We start from the raw sequence: 15,168 nt of genomic DNA on the forward strand, positions 1-15,168 counted from the left end.
GGAGCGGTGTGTGGCGGCGGCCAGCCCCGCGCTGTGCTTCCCAAAGTGTGGTCCGGATCCGGCGGGGGGGGGGGGGGGGGGGGGGGGGCGGGTCCGGGTCCAGGTCATTCCAGGAGAAAGTGCATACACCGGGAGTGATTTCAGAAGGCACGGGGCGAACAGTTCTTGATGTCACTCATAGTCCCGCCCCGGCGGGATTAACTGTGTTTATAGGCTCCACAATTCATCCAGGAGCGGAAAATTCCATGTCATTGTTGGAGGAGCAACAAATGAAGAACATTTCAAAGTGCGCAATAGTATTTCACCATGAAAGCTGTCTCTCGATAGTCTCTTAACTTGACACATTTTAGTTTATAGCTTCACAAATGTACAATTATTGGCTCAGAATGTGTAAAAGAATAAAACATTAAACGTTCTCATGATGCAATTGTGTGTCTTTGCAGTAAAAAAAAAAAGGAAAAATATTTGCTATTGACAGAAGTGGTGCGTTGAAATGTTAACATTTCTCTGACTGCTGGCCCCCTTCCTACAGTGGGTGTATGCACTAAAATGGATTGGACACCCCTAATGTGCATAGTTTGAAAACAGTTTCCTGAAATGATACACTTCTCCATCTGGTTTTCATTTTCCCCCTTAGCCCTCCACCCAACACATGTTGGTGGAGCATTATCTAACAACGAAATGTTGGTCTACATGAAACATTATCATAAAATGATGAAATGTGGGGACGTTGTTGCAATAAGTGCTGCATATTGGCTCATTTATTCATGTCTGTAGTCTGAGGTGGGTTTAAGGGCCCGTTCACCCACATGACAGATTAGCAGAGTTAAGAAGGGCAGTGAAAATGTGTGCTGGACTACACTGGCATTACTGAAACTGTGTTCACTTACATGTAAAAGTGCAGCTGTTGAAGAAATACTTATAAAAGTAAAAAGTAATCTTCTATGAAACTACCCCTGACTTGCTGTTTACCAAATGTAATATATTCAGTTTCACCAATATATTTACATTTGTCAGACCTAAAGAAGTATCTTAGAATTCAGGATTTGAAGACATTTCAGTTTATAAAAAAAAGCAGGTTGGTGTTTTGTGTCAAGTCTATAACATTCTCCAGACTGTATCGACCAGGGTGTGTTTAAGTCTCCAGAGTAACTAGTGGTATTTTTCCTTCAGGCCCTCAATTGTGAAATAGATCTGTCATATCCTGTCAGTTAAGAGGTGATTCTGGGCTTTATCCGAGATTCTGTCCACTCTCACGGCGGAGCACAGGCGTAGGCTAGCTGGTTTAAATTTGTTTTGCGTCTTGTGTCGAATCACAAATCGTTTCTGAACCGATGGAGTCACTCGGATAAGAGGCGAAGCGTCTTCCAAGACATATGACTAAGTCCAGTTGACCTGATTCAATTTGCTTTGAGATGCCTTCTACTTAGGAGAATGAGAATATGCTCTTGACAGTGTTTTCTCTGCTCAGTGCTGTTGTGGTTTCAGCTCTCACTTCCAGGCTGAGTCAGTACCCTGAATTGCAAGTATGGATTTGAGTTTGCGTGACCGTCTGTCTGCATGCCATACTGTGCCGTTAACTCAGCTGCATGAGCTCCAGCATCTTGTGACACTGAGTTGGATAAAACAGTACAGAATAAGTGGATGATTTTTTTTCCCCCCTCTTTAAATACATTTCTAACCAAATTTTGCAGGAAGGCTAAGCTGTTAATTAAAACATTAGCAGTGGTTTAGTTCTTCGGTTCAGTGTCACAGTAAACCATGACGGTGTGACTGTAAAGTAGCACACCGGGCTGCCTTCTCAGAGTACAGCAACTAAAGGGAGTTCAGCCATTGGTAATGTCATTACATACACCTGTGCTTCCTCTGTTCATGGTAAAATGTGTTCTGTGAGGGATACCTTTTTGAGGTGCAGCTCTGAAGCCAGGAATTCAGAAATATTGAGGTCAGGAGTCCAATTTTCCTCTTGCAGGAATCCAACCCTGGGACCAAAAAATGTCCGACACCAAAGTAGCTTCATTTCCTAAAAATAGCTTATTTGAAGTGAAGAAGCAAAGCATCCTAATTTGATGGGTACATTCATGTACAGTGTTTGATCTATGCTCATCTATGGCCTATACTCCCCTTGTTAGGGCTGTAGGCTACCTCTCCCCTGGCAGACATGACCTCAGGGCAGCAAAAAATAAGAAAGAAAAGAAAATGCAAGTCACTGTATGTGTCCATCAAGGAGCAATCTAATGTTTCCTGTTGGGAGACAGTCGGGAGACATTGTGGATAGTGAAGTATGTACACTAGTTCACAGGGAAAACTGTTGACAAGGAGGCCTGTCAGTTTCCCCGAGAAAGACACAATGCTGTCGAGCTGTCACTTGTTGGTCCTGTGAGCAAAATCAAAAATGTTTTCACGTTGTACTGGGAAATCGGCAGAATCCTCAGCATCGCCTATCTTCAAAGCAAATTGATTGTAATTGTAAATTAGCTGCCGCTATAGACTTGGTGTGCAACACATCTGTTATATTTGAAGTGACTGAATGTAATGACGTTAATTGCACTTTGCTTAATAAATAAACAACAAAGTTGAGCATAAATAAACCACTGGTGTTCCATACAAATGAATACTGATTAATGTGGAAAGGGACTATAGGGACACTCCTTTTATATTTTCAAAAGCACCTACTGCTCATTTATTTATATTTCACAGAGCACCATTTGACTATGTCTTTCCAGGAGCCATATTAGTAGTCATTATAGCACAAATTATTGGTGTGCTCACTGTACCTTGGCTGCTGAATCGTTAATCACGAGATGTATAATTTTGCAGCTCTTAAATCCTGCTAAGTTTTAGAAAACGCAACAATAATTCATTGCCCTTGCGAATGTGCAACAACCTTTGAATCAGCCATATGTTTTCGGCCGTTTATAGCCAGAAAGCCTCGCATACGCGACGCATTCATGCTGCAAGAGGGTGAAAGTGGCGTCGATTTCAGACATGAACCATATGTGTTATAAGTACTGCTCGAGCTTGATTGACTCCAGCTTCGCCCGAGAGGTTACATGAATGGCTTCTTTATGCTGAGAGCCTAATATCACGTAGCAATGCAATTTGGCACGGTGAGTTCGGTGCCGCCGTGTCATGCCTTGTTGTGCGGCTGGGTGTCAGTTTTCTGAGTGATTTATGGGCATGCAAATGAGGCTGTCCGTTGAATGAGGGAGATGTTCTGCCTTTGCGACGGTGGGCCCCGGAGCAAAGACCGGAGACTGCGTGTGTGGGCGTGGGTGTGAGTCAGTCCCTAAGTGCTGACACAGGCACGGAGCTGGCGGAGATTCACAGAACAAGATGGGGGAGATGGCCTTCACAGGTCCTCACGTTGACTGATGAGATCAAGAAGAAAGTAGGCCAAGCCAGACAAGTGTCAGGCAAACAGACACCCAGGGATAGAGAGCGACAAACACCCAGCACTGCGAGAGTGGAAGGTGGCGGGCTGGGGCCGGCTTGTTTTGGGTCTGAGTTCAATATGTCCAAATGTGTTTGTCTAAAGAGTAATGAGGCTGCCGAGTCTCGGAAGGCTGCAGCCCCGGGGACTCAGGTAGCGAAGAGAGTCGAGATGCTCCATATTCACTATAATGGAACAGGAGTGGAACTTCTCCAGCAGATAGCCTGAACGCGATGACACTTTGATCAATGTGGCCATACCGTCCTGCAGCTCGCCTTTATGTTGCTTGAATAGTGATGATCTGTTATCATGCTGGTGTCAAACAGCACCATTTTTCACCGAGCGCCCCTCAGCTCGTGCGGACAGTAGAATGTTAGACCATCAAACATATAATACAGTCTCATTCATGAGGCAGCATTTCAGTTGTCCATAATGATGGAGTAGTCAGATTAGAGTCAAGGTTCAGAGTTCACAGTGTATTTCTCACGTGGAAAGACTGCCCTCTATCGGCGGAATTCTGGAACTGTTTCACCTGCGAGTCAGCATTCACTATGTAGATATTTAAACTGTTTTATGTTGTCATAGAGGCATTTTTTTAAAGCTTTATTTGAGTACATTATTTTACGGTTATATAATTTTATAAATTCTGTTGTAATTGTTTTTCCACAGTTTTATTTTTTAATCACATCTGTCTTTCATGTGTTTTCAGACAAACACTGAAAAATTATATCAATGATAAATTACGTATATCAGCATCAATAATATCACCCCCCCCCCACCCCCACCCATTGCTTTTTCAATGAAACTCAGTTTCTGATTTCAATGTGTCTATATCACATTGATGGTATATTCTATTCTAAAACAATGGTTTTAAAATAATTGAATGATTTCCCATTAAAAATCACAAGGGGAAAAAATCCCTTTGGGAAAAGACATCCCACTGAGTGCCTGCATTTTCTTTGGAAACCTCTAGTGTGTGGGCATTATACTGTATTTAAAAAAAGAAAACACCCATGCAAACCACTTATTTGCTCATTTCTGCAAAATGACCAACATTTTAGCAAGTCTCACCAGATTAGACAGATATGATGTTTTATCACTGGAAAAAAAAAATAACACATGGAACTTCTTGAAGCATAAGCGTTTCACAGCTAAAGTTGTGTTGATCACAGGCCATTTGGTAAATAACTGACATCGCTTGGTCTTGGCTCTCATACAAAAACACATTACAGCGTTAAAAGCATCAATTTCAGTCAGAGCTGCCAATTTTGGTGCTGCGTGAGTCTAAAGATTTATGCTTTTGTAACCCCACCATAAGTGAAGAATTTGTAAAATGTGAAAATAATCTACACATTCTCAACATCGCGTGTCCTCGCCCTTGGATTGTGGCAGTATCAGGCATCTATCAGTCTTACTTTTTGCTTCAGCGGGTGAAGGTTGCCAGATATACTGTGGTGGTTAATCTAAAGATGCACAGACAACAGATGGAGCGGTTCACAGACGCAGGAACTTGTCATGCTGTTGAACGATAAAGGTGTGAAGAAAGGCTCAACGGGGAGACAGAGGAAGGTTATTTAAAGCAGAGGCACCACTTTGATGTGAATGGATTTCTGACCTAGCCGAGTGCACCTCCAGCTGTCAATATGAGTTATAAGTAATTACAGTGCACGGGAGGGAGGTGTGAGTAACCGAGCTCTGGCTACTGTATGTGGAACTCGCATCCTTTGTGAAGGCATGTGCGACGGGGAGACATCAGGTTTGGCAGAAAACGGACAGACGGGCTTATGGTGCCGTTCTGACTCAGTCTGGGAATAACCACAGGCTGGGAATAGCAGGGTGGCAGCAGTGTGTGGGTTGGTGTGAACAATCTGCAAGCATGTGTGTGTGTCAGCATGTGTGTTGGAGAAGCAAAAAAAAAAAAAAAAAAAACCCAACATTTTTGAATTAGAGAGTTGTCCTTTATGGTTTTGCTGAACTTTTTTATTGCAGGTGCAGACATGTCCTATAAATATGCCGATAATATATGCCTTAAAGGAGAGGCACATGGCTGCGTGGCACCAAAACTAAAGAACTCCTTGCATCTTTGCCATGAAGTTTGGATTGAAACTAAAAGCCGCCATGCGTGACATTTGTCTTCGCTTATCGGATGTCAACTTACACTATCTTTGCTGTCATTTGGGGAAAAAATGCAATTATCTTCCACTTTCTGTTCACAACACAATCTAATCACAGTTTACTCAGCTCATCTTGCATTGTCCAGGTGGCCTCACTCTGGGAGGGAACACAGGGACTTCAAGCAACAGCAAATGTCTTTAACCAGGCTGATGTAGAGTAGACCAGATTACACAATGGCCTTTTTACCTCCGGCTGCACTTGCGTGTCGGTAAACACACCCGCTTCCCTGCACACTCTTTTAAAAGTGTGTGCGCCATCCATTTCCCGTTGAGTCACCGATCAGAAATTCGAAGAGCCTGTGTGTCCTTGACGATCGTTGAAGATGTGTAATTACAGGCGGGAGGTTGCAGCGCGAGGAAAGCTGAACCAACCTACTTGGCTCGTTCTCAGTCTCTGGGTTTCACCGACAAGATTTAATTCCCCAAAACCAAAACAGTCCTACTTATACTGCCATTGGCTGCTCTACATGCTGTAAGATGGATTAAATCTCGGCTTGAATATGTCACTGTAGTTTCGCCTTTCTTGTATGAGCCAATGGATTGACAGTTCAGGGGAAAATAGCTCTCAGAATTTGAAGACTATAGGCCGTCCACTGAGCCCTTTTGGATGGCATGGTATTATGTGGGCTGCCCTGCAGCCTGCGCTGAATGGTGGAAACAGCTAAGCCATCTGCTACACTCTATTTTCATCACTCTGCCTACCAGCGGGGAGGCCCAGAGAGACGTTCAGCTACTCTCACGGAGTCCTATTTGTTCAACAGGTCAACTTTAAGCCTTTCAGTCTGAGACGGCAAAACCAGATTCTCCCTTAAAGGATGGCCCATTTGATTAAAAAAAAACCTAGCATTACTTAACCACCCCGAGCGGATGATAAAATAGGATATACAAATACAAAAAAGTAATCATACCCCTTTGAGAACCAGGGGAGATTATTGCAATCACAATTGTTAAATGACCAGAACAGACAAGTGCTCCAATTTGTTTTAAGCCAGGTTAAAAGGATCATCTTGGAAATTGAACTTTGTTCTCATAATGTGTTTCTTGAGTTGAGAAAAGATGAATTCGGGCGTTCCAGGTGAGGATGAAACAGAGGCTGGCAGGATTCATTTGAGATTACTTGGCGCAAACATGGTGTAATCCCCTTATCTGCGTACTTACCTGTCCCTGACAGTGATCCAAGCCTACCTCTATGAGCCTCATTGGCCTGACATTCTGGCAGGAGCAAATCCCTGTCTAATGTGTCAGCCCAGGCAGCTTTAACACCTGGCACACCAATGCTTATCTGCTGAGCACCCAAAAGCACCGGCATTATCCCACCGAAGCTTCACAACAAGTGAAAGGGCTTCTAATATTCTCACTGTGAGATTACAGTTTGTGTCACATACACACGGTATGCAAAGTACACATTTGCCTGTGCCGAGGACTCATGGCCTGATCTGACATCAAATGGTTGCACTCAGACATGTACCTAATTTTGGCATCCTTTTGACACGGAGGCTGATTCTGAGTTTTTTCAAACAGATGAACCTGTCTTATGTTTAATGAATGGATGCTATGGCCCTTGAAGCTGAATTGCTGTATCCCACTTCAATTTAGACGCTCATGGCTTCTATTTAAACTTGATAGTTAATCCACAGATTTATTCTGGTGACTAAATGTGCCAAACAATTGACTTTCCATGGCCTTTGTCTCCAAGCCGGTGCTTTCGGTTTACTCTATCATCCACTTAACACCAGGCTCGTTTGGAATACTGATTCATTTGAGAATGCCTCATATCATGGAAATGAATAGTCATTGTATAAAGTCATGGCTTCTGTATTTGTGTCAGTCTTTCAGAAAAACACAAAACACAATGGAAGTTATCTAATTTGGCCTTGACACTTTAACCATCCAAAATCTGGGTCTGAAATGATGTGTGACTGTAAACATCAGTCACAGTGTAATTAACCTAAAAGCTGGACAAGTAACAATAATAACCTTTACAATGAATTTCAAGTCTGTCAGTAAATAGAATAGTACTTGCAAACACTAATAATGACCTGGATATTCGACTTGCACACTATCAATAACCAGAACATTAGCCATTCTGCGTATTTATGAGGAAAATCTAATGAAATATACAAAAGCTCTCATTATTGGGAATATTACCCCTCTGAATAGATGGTAGAATGGAAACAATATTATAGGACTCATTTTAAGGTGAGTTGAAGATTTTCCTCAGTAAAGTATTCAAGGATACCTGTGTGAAATGAACATAAACTCAGCTGAGAACGATATTATAAAACACTTATTTTGTCGAAGCGGAAAAATAATTGATGATTTAATTAATTTCCGGTGCAGCGTTTTTTTTTTCTGTTTAACCGAGTCAGGTCACGAACACGTGTTTCTCACATCGACTCAACAAATTGATGGAAAATACTTCAATTTGGACGATATCTTTGGATTTTTCTTCTTCTTCACATCTTGGGATACAATATTTTGAATTTTTTCGTGGTTTAACTGTTTGAAATTGAACTTCTTCAACAAAACAGGTGAGTTCCAATTACGGGAATAATGATATGTTATGATAAAAGATAAGTTGATATGTTGAAAAATGCGTTGCTTTTCTGTATTTTATGGTGACTTAATAGTTCCAGTGTGTTTTGTGTTAGTTCGTCGCCAGAAAGCATCAATTTGACAAAGCTTGAGTTATATAACTAGTCACACGAATCAGCCATGAAACCATTTCTTTAACAGTTATCTACGTGTTGCTTCTTAAGCGAGTATTCTGACGGATTGAGTAGCTTGTTTGAAGAGTTATACTTGTTTTCTTTTTCAACATTTTGTTGAATTTCAGGCCTTCTCATAAATCAAGGCACATTTTCTCGCGCCAATACTGACCTCTGGTGGCGGTTCTGTAATATGGCATGTAGTTGTGAAGAACTTCAGGTTCATGTGATTCTCCTGGAAGAATCATAGCCTTCTTTATGTCGGATTTTATGGCTCGTTGACATATGAAGATTATTTCATTTTATAGCATTTGATTTCAAGCGTCAATCGAACCAATCAAATCGATTTGAAATTGGGTCAAACCAGCCACCGTACCTTCAATATCTGAAATTGTAATCTAAAGTATCGAAGACGATTAAAGATGTGCCAGTCACTTATCTACTTCACTACTAGGGCACAAAGCATAATTATTCGTAAGTCTTTTATTTCAATAATGCCTAAATGCGATAGATTTGACTTGTTGGCGGAACTTAAGCAATCCCATGATGCAACGCGGGAGGTTGTGAAGTTTAAATAAGACTAAACTCGTAAACAGCACATTTGAACAAAGTCTTCTTTATGTTATCGTTAAACGTATATTTCACTCGTCAAATGATCCGAATATCTCAGCTAGAGATGAAACACCATGAATAGACATAGTGTGCAGCTGAATGACTCCCTGTGGCAGCGCGCTGAACAAACCAGCTTTGCGCAGTGGCAGTATCGTAGCCTATGAGGTTTATCCGAGGCGCGATTATTGCTAGTTGAAAACTTTACCCAATACCCCGCCTTGACGACTTGAAATATAGTCGGCAATGGCAATTTTTGACGGTCTCTAAGGAGACTGAAATGCTTGTTAAATGAATCATTCAGAAAAAGTAGTTGTACTGCGCTGGACTTATTGTACCTGAGCCTATCGTTTAACTGTGGAGATAACATGGTCAGCGTTGGATTGTCGTGTTGCCAATTTCTTGGGTCGCGTATTTGTTAAACATCATTTATTTGAATTTCACACGGCATCAAAAAGTATATTCCCACGTATGAACTGAATGTGTATTGGAGAATACAGCCTCTTCATTCAAATACCTTTCTCTCCTCCACCAACTCTGGTAATCGCTTAAACGAACTGTCTTGTGCCTTGTTAGATTATTTACAACGTTACATTCATGTTGTTTTTCTAGACCGCTCAAAAACTCAGTGTTGTGCTTATTGACGGGGACGGAACCTTGTGATCTCTCAGCCCATGTTTTTAGGGAACCTAAAATGCAGACGTAAAATATTTCGTCACTTCCTGTTGGAGCATTTCTTTTTTCTGTGCCGTGTGTTTTCAGCAACGCGGATTTGATTTGTTTCATACAGTAAATCCATAACAGTTTATCTGTTTAGGATCAGGTAGAAATTAAATTGCATATTTTAATATTTTAGGTCTTTGATGACACATACGACGTCAAATCACGTGATCAAACGCGGAGGTGCGCCTCATATATTTTTTTCCTTTTAAAGGAACGATTATGTTTTTTTTAGCGAGTTTGGTGTCCTGGACTGTAAAACCACAACTGTCTGCTAGATGAAATTCTACACGTTTTACTTAATTCATTAGATATGTGACTACTAATAGACATGACGTCATATCACGTGACATACATAAAACACTTTCAGTTTAGCGACGTCGATTACTTTTGAGGTTTATTTGGCAAGAAACTAATTTTGTTCCTAAATATCTCTCATGAGGAGAGTAAAGCTTTCTGTTTCCAAAGCGGGAAAAATATTATGTCTTTGGAAATAATATTTGAAATCCTGCGTCCACCCGTGACCGAGAGCTGTGTTCCCAGAAACAGTCCTCTGTCTCTGCCGAAGGTGTGTCAGCTTTGCGCAGTGGCAGTATCGTAGCCTATGAGGTTTATCCGAGGCGCGATTATTGCTAGTTGAAAACTTTACCCAATACCCCGCCTTGACGACTTGCAATATAGTCGGCAATGGCAATTTTTGACGGTCTCTCAGGAGACTGAAATGCTTGTCAAAATAAATACAATCGATAGAGTGAGTGATGCGTCACGCAGTTGCAGCCGAACCACTCGGTAACATCTAGGTGTGGGTTTTGTTTGAGTTATCAAGTAATATTTGGCAACAAAGCAAAATGCTTGGTTCGCTCAGCTCACTTACCTCAAGCTGGTATGTTCAATTTTTTTCATTTGTTTGCTGTTATCACAGTAATAACATTGCAAATGTTAACATTTTTATCCGGTGTCTGTTTTAGCTCATTTTTACTGTTTGACAACAGGCCCATCTTAAGTAAATTAGCAAAGAAAAATACAGAATTAATTTTACCCGAATATTTTTTTGTTTGAGCCAAATAGGATTTCAGGAGCTACTGCGGGTATGTTTGGTGTTACATCCTTAAGATTATGAGTTATATGAAAGTTCATGGTTAGGACGTGACATGTCCTTCATTTCTGGAATGACTCAAATACTTTTTTGGTTCATCAAGCTACTTTTTGCCCTGCAGTCACTCTGTCACATGTCATTTGTTTCCACATCAGTGGTTCCCCCTTGTGGAAGTGCGCCCCTAATGGCGGCTTGATGCCATTGCAGACAAGACACATCTCAAGGAATTGTTGATCAGCATGATATTTACATTAAATCTCCTTAAAATCCCAACCTGTCATAGCCTGTATTTCCCTCCTGTGTGAGGAGATATGCTCTGACCACACAACTGCTTCACTTCCTGTTGGATTCTGCGAAGCAGATGTTCAGGGTTGGTGTTTTCTTTCTCTTTCAGAGCATGACTTGTGTTTTAATTCATACCTTTGCACACAGAGACAATGTTTACAAGGTATTGAAAATACTGGCTTGTGGAAATTGAAATGTTGAAAAAAAAAACCCTGAAAGATATGATGCACATGCAGATCATGTTATACCAGCAAAACACACTGGGTATAAAATACAATAGTTTTGGGCAAACCAGAAACTCAACAGATGCAGATCAGGGTAACTTCCTTTACCGCAAAGCCACTGGTTAGATCAGGAAGTGAGGACAACCTCAGCAGGCTTTTCTTCTGATGACAGGAGAAACATGCTGGATACACGTATGACAGGGGTTCTCTGTAGTCTGGTTTCATTACTAATATTAGAAGTAATAACAAAATGATTGTTGATGATCAAATACTGACTTGGCAAATGGTTTGCTCTTTCATGAAGCTGTTTGTAGCCCTGCAGCGCTGTGGGCATCATGATTCTGCACACAGCTTTCCAATGAATCATTTACAATACATGCATTTACAGCTGTAAAATAGTGGGTGTAACTTTTAGAAAATAAAAAAAAGCAGAATTGTTTGAAAGAAATACATGAGGTGCAAATAAACTGTCTTAAAGGTGCCTTAAGGAGTTTGCACGTTTTATGCAAAACAGCGCCCCCTGCAGGCCTTGGGCGTAATGCAGCTTAGTGAAAAACTCGTGCCTGTGGCTCCCATGCACGGAAGAGGGGGACTCCTTCCTCGCTCGTTTAGTAGCGCTCAAGTAAAATGTAAGTTTCTTTTACCTGGTGGAGTCTGTGCTGGAGCTGTGGCAGTGCGAGAAGCCAGTCTTTTCTTACTTTCTGGAAGATCCTGCTCAGTTGTTGCTCACTAAGCATCTGGCGGAGTAATGCGGGCAAAACGAAACTTAAGGAAATCAGGCCAGCCGGAGCATGCATTACGTCATTCCTTTCAAATTCTCCCCCAAAAAAATGCTGGGACCGGCACTGCAACTTTCAAATGACAATTTAGCGCTGTTACAGGTACTTGTAATGAATATGTCAGGGCGCATTGTACACATCATTGAAAATGTGTAACATGTTTATGGTGGAAAATAAGTATTTTTAAGGTTGTAAAACTCCTTAATGCACCTTTAAGGATGTACATTCATGAAACATCTGTTTCTTACATTCGTCATATCATTTCTTGCTTGTCTTATTTTACCATGTTTCCTGTGTTTTGGCTCCAAAATTAACTCATAAGCACAATAAAAAAAGTGCTGTCAATTGGTTAAAAATTATCTGAAGATTTGAATGTAGTTAATCACCATTAATCACATAATTAGTTAACTTGTATTTCACATACCAAATCTCAAATTTAATGCAAAAATATTGTTTATTCTCAATGGTTTATCTGAAGCGTTGCATGTATTTTGATTGTAAACAGTTTCACGTCAAAAGACACTGAGACACTGAGAAATGAGGAATTTGAACCGTCCAACATTTACATGTTGAGATGCTGTCGGGAAGGCCAGTCTGTTTGTCTATTATGATAAAAAATAGCCCCACAAATTACATTCACTGAAATAACTCCATTAAATTTAAAAGAAACACCAATACATTCCTCTGTTCAGAAAATTCACTGTATCCCACTGAAATGTTAATATTTGAGAAGTGACCACATTTGAACCTTTCACAACAATACAACATGCCGAGACACAAATAACTATTCCTCCTTTACATTCAGCCTGCACATGAAGCACGTAAACCTCAAAGTAGTGTTCACAAAGCATTCAGAAAGTATAAAATTTTCTCACATATTAAAAACGAGTTAGCGAATGTTATTCAAAGTTTTAAGAGCCTAAATACTTAACACAAACATGTCTGAATGAGAAAAATGACTGATAATCAGTCTCTGGCAGTGACGGCGCATGCGCAGCTCTCTACAGGCATAACTAGTCAATCGCGAATGGCTTTCGCAGGCTCAACAGATCGATCACAGACAAATTGAAATCAGGCATGTGGACATTTCATCATGAGAAATCGAGGGTGTGGCGTGACAGCGTGTAAATCTGATCAATTGTATGAGTTCCATGGCCAGTGCGTGAGAATAGGCTGCCCTACAGGAACAATCACCAACTTGGTTGATTGACGTCAAATGTGATGTTTGAGCGTCGGACTGCAGCTGTCCAGGCCATTTGGCGAGCTTCAGTTAGTTCAGACACCCGAAGTCCTTGACTCATAAGACTAAAGTCACAAACAACACATTTGAACAAAGTCTTATTGATGTTATCGATCAGCGTATGTTCCCCTCGTTGAATGATCCAATTATCTAAGCTCGAGGTGAAACACCATGAATAAAAGTAGTCTGCAGCTGAATGACTCCCTCTGGCAGCACCCTGAGGAACCATCTTTGCACAGTGGCAGTATCGTAGCCTATGAGGTTTATCCGAGGTGTGATTATTGCTAGTTGAAAACTTTACCCAATACCCCGCCTTGACGACTTGAAACATAGTCGGCAATGGCAATTTTTGGTGGTCTCTGAAGAGACATACACATCGGTTGAAAAAAAAAAAAAAATTGGTGGTTCTGTACCCCATTCATCTGTTGATAGTCTCTCAGCTGTATTAACTGTTTCATGATGGCAGTGATCATGTTTTGAGTATTTCATGAGGCCACAACAGTGTAACTATATGTTTATAGTGAAATTTCAAATGACAGTAAAAACATGCTTTTAGTTGAGTCAAGTACTTTATTTGACCTATTTATGCTCTGATAATGAATGACTTGTAACTCTCTGGAACTACCTGGTTTAATATGAAAGCATTTGCAATGTTCTGGAACTGCAGATGGTTTTGCATTCATTTGTTCTTTTGTAGTAAAACACTGGATTGGTATTCATGACGATGGTAACAGGCTGTCCGTTCATTCAAAAAAATAAAAATAGTTGATGCCATACGTCCACCCGTGACAAAGAGGTGTGTTACCAGAAACTGTCCTCTGTCTCTGCTGAGGGTGTGTCAGTTTTGTGCAGTGGCAGTATCGTAGCCTGTGAGGTTTATCCGAGACGTGATTATTGCTAGTTGAAAACTTTACCCAGTACCCCGCCTTGACGACTTAAAAAGTAGTCAGCAATGGCAATTTTTTGATGGTCCCTGAGGGGAATGAAGTGCTTGTGAGTGAAAATTGCCAAAGTGAATTGCAAGCTGTGGCTTCTGAAGTAGAAAGTCAATTATGCTTTGAGACCAAAACTATGCCTCTAAACCAGGGGTGGGGAACCCTGGTCCTGGAGGGCCGCAAACCTGCATGTTTTCCATGTCTCCCTGCTTCAACACAGCTGATTGCAATGAGGCTCGTTATCTGGCTTTCTGCTGGACTTGGCCATGAATCTTGATTCGATTCAGGTGTGTTGAAGCAGGGAGACATGGAAAACATGCAGGTTTGCGGCCCTCCAGGACCAGGGTTCCCCACCCCTGCTCTAAACCTTCAAGACCAATTGTTTATTCATCAACATTTGGCAAAAAAATAAAAAATAAATAAAAATAAAAACGTTTGATTGGCTCAGCTCAGGCATCAAAGACTTTAAGTGGACTGATGGAAACGACCAGAAGAGGGGTAAAGCAGAGTAGGGGAGGTGGAAACACACCATTGTTGGCGGAACTTAAGCAATCCCATGATGCAACGCGGGAGGTTGTGAAGTTTAAATAAGACTAAACTCGTAAACAGCACATTTGAACAAAGATCTTATTTATTTTATCATTTAGCGTAAGTTTCACTCGTCGAATGATTGAATTATCTCAGCTAGAGGTGAAACACCATGAATAAACGCAGTCTGCAGCTGAATGACTCCCTGTGGCAGCGCGCTGAACAAGCCAGCTTTGCGCAGTGGCAGTATCGTAGCCTATGAGGTTTATCCGAGGCGCGATTATTGCTAGTTGAAAACTTTACCCAATACCCCGCCTTGACGACTTGAAATATAGTCGGCAATGGCAATTTTTGGCGGTCTCTGAGGAGACTGATGTTGTTGTTGAAGTCAATAAACAAAGTGGATGAAGAGTTGAGAGAATAGAATAGACTTTATT

At 41.2% G+C, this 15,168-nt stretch overlaps 5 non-coding genes across 5 annotated transcripts; all 5 read left to right on the top strand.

The window, feature by feature from the left end:
* Positions 1 to 9,058: 9,058 nt before the first annotated feature.
* On the top strand, positions 9,059 to 9,199 carry LOC115392650 (U4 spliceosomal RNA). The gene has a single exon (XR_003931896.1). It is a non-coding gene; the product is annotated as a U4 spliceosomal RNA (small nuclear RNA).
* Positions 9,200 to 10,219: 1,020 nt separating this feature from the next.
* Positions 10,220 to 10,360, top strand: LOC115392651 (U4 spliceosomal RNA). Its single transcript, XR_003931897.1, has one exon. It is a non-coding gene; the product is annotated as a U4 spliceosomal RNA (small nuclear RNA).
* A 3,135-nt stretch (positions 10,361 to 13,495) lies between these two features.
* LOC115392633 (U4 spliceosomal RNA) lies at positions 13,496 to 13,636 on the top strand. The gene has a single exon (XR_003931880.1). It is a non-coding gene; the product is annotated as a U4 spliceosomal RNA (small nuclear RNA).
* A 472-nt stretch (positions 13,637 to 14,108) lies between these two features.
* On the top strand, positions 14,109 to 14,250 carry LOC115392634 (U4 spliceosomal RNA). Its single transcript, XR_003931881.1, has one exon. It is a non-coding gene; the product is annotated as a U4 spliceosomal RNA (small nuclear RNA).
* Positions 14,251 to 14,960: 710 nt separating this feature from the next.
* On the top strand, positions 14,961 to 15,101 carry LOC115392619 (U4 spliceosomal RNA). Its single transcript, XR_003931867.1, has one exon. It is a non-coding gene; the product is annotated as a U4 spliceosomal RNA (small nuclear RNA).
* The last annotated feature ends 67 nt before the right edge of the window (positions 15,102 to 15,168 follow it).

The sequence above is a fragment of the Salarias fasciatus genome, chromosome 7 (genome assembly GCF_902148845.1).
Source record: "Salarias fasciatus chromosome 7, fSalaFa1.1, whole genome shotgun sequence".
NCBI classification, from domain to species: Eukaryota; Metazoa; Chordata; class Actinopteri; order Blenniiformes; family Blenniidae; genus Salarias; species Salarias fasciatus.